Source organism: Centroberyx affinis, unplaced genomic scaffold (genome assembly GCF_046629955.1).
Source record: "Centroberyx affinis isolate AG114_WGS23_722 - 3 ecotype Tasmania unplaced genomic scaffold, CSIRO-AGI_Caff_v1 ptg001310l_1, whole genome shotgun sequence".
In the NCBI taxonomy this organism is placed as follows: domain Eukaryota; kingdom Metazoa; phylum Chordata; class Actinopteri; order Beryciformes; family Berycidae; genus Centroberyx; species Centroberyx affinis.
Window position 1 is genome coordinate 25001 of NW_027279815.1, and position 1819 is coordinate 26819.

Below are 1819 nucleotides of genomic sequence, written 5' to 3' on the forward strand. Positions count from 1 at the left end.
AGACTGCTCTCTGGCTGCTCAAAGGCCACGCAAGAGGGTAAGCTAACCTGCTAGCTAACGTTAGCATATTATGTCCCGTGTTGCGCAATGATGACGATTCTCTCCGACCAATCAGCAGTCTGCAGTGTTTTCACGTCTCCTTTTGGTTTCGCCTCAGCTCGCCTGGAACCGTAGCAGGTACCAGGTGATATGGAGCCTGGTACCTGGTACTCGCCCAGTGGAAAACCACAAAAGGCGAGTAGAGTCGAGTTGAGCTGGTACCATGCGGTGGAAAAGCGGCATTGGTAGCATACATTTTTTTACATGCATACAGTTGACAGTGATGCCTGATAATTCTGGTTGTTTTCAACCTGGGCCTTGTATGGAAGAGGATTAGAGCCACGTGAAAAATGTATTTAAATTCTGAGATTAATCTCAGATTTGTGAGGATAAAGTCAGAATTCTGACCTGGGACCTGCCTTCATCCTTCCTAAATGCCGTACTCTGTGCCACCCTGGCTTGAGTCTGTGCCCCACCTCGGCCCCCCCAGGCAGACTGGCCTGGACACGCCACTGTCAGCAGCAGGGCAAATGGCAGCGGATGGTAGACAGGCACCAAGCAGAAATACAGTAAAGCACGCAGCTGGCATTAACTATAAACACATGAAGTATTTTCATTTTATCTTGAAGAACAGCCTTGCTATTTAAAACTAAACAGGAATAATCGCAGTGTAGCAACATGCTTTTCATTCTGATCAGCTGGACACTGATCATTATTCAGTACTAAGCGTCGCTAACGTTGAGTCATCCACTATGTATAGTCGGTTAATGTGTGAAAACGAAACAGTAACATGGAGACAGACTTTTAATCTTCATGGTGTTAATCTTTGAGAGTAAAATAATCAAACGGGGCTAAGTTTGCCCGTCCTCATCATCCACCGTCCCGCTTCGAGTCAGAAACCAACCGGAGCAGAAAGACAGTTTATATAAGAAAAACCAACTGCATTTCTTTAACGTTATATATTTAGTTTAGATAATAAAATTAAGCCATTTTACGAGGACCCACAGACAGCCCCGGTGAACAAACAAAACGTGATGCTAACGGAGTATGAATACAATTTAATAAAAACGTTAATATGGACTTCTGACTCTTGGACTCTGTAGGAAAACTCACCTTTGAACTCCGAAACCATGGCGACAAAAAATCCCCATTGTTCCATAATTTGACAACTTTGACAACTTAACTCTGAAGCGGGTTTAAGGGCAGTTACTGCTCCCAGATACCCAGACAAATAGCAATGTTACGGTCTGACACTGAAGCTCCGAAGCGCGATTCAAACTCGGAAGGACTTTCAAGTGAACCACAGCTACGGAACTTGTCACGTGAATGATGACGTCAGACGCAGCGACCGCTTCATTCGCGCAGTGAATCACATGACCGCTTCGAGTACCGGGTTTGTCCTTAGGCACTTTCTCCCTCATTCTTCCACTTTATCAGGAATGTAACCTCAGAACAATATTTAGCAGGTCGCTTAAAGGCAAGCAGCCAGACACCGGATTAGTTTACAAAAAATAATCTTTATTCACAATAAGTTAATTTGAAAATACTATTGTCCTAAAGAGGCAAGTTGGATATCAAAAGTAACTTGGTTCCTTGAGTACAACAACTGTTCATGAACGCCCACTAAAGCGAGCATGCGCAGCTGTAGGCTAAAGCAGTGACCATGACATGAACAGCAGTCCTACAAATGCACACAACAGGAACCTATTAACCTCCTTGTTGTCTTTTATTTATTCCTTTTGTTCTTCTGTCCTTGCGTTTGTTATAAAAAAAATATATA

General features: G+C 43.5%; 1 long non-coding RNA gene across 1 annotated transcript in view; it reads right to left on the reverse strand.

Moving 5' to 3' along the window:
* The window catches only part of LOC139649260 (uncharacterized), a 4159-nt gene extending 2872 nt beyond the window's left edge, over positions 1-1287 (reverse strand). Inside the window, exon 1 of the long non-coding RNA XR_011695597.1 lies at positions 1153-1287. This is a non-coding gene — a long non-coding RNA (uncharacterized lncRNA). The remainder of the gene's footprint in view (positions 1-1152) is intronic.
* Positions 1288-1819: the final 532 nt, after the last annotated feature.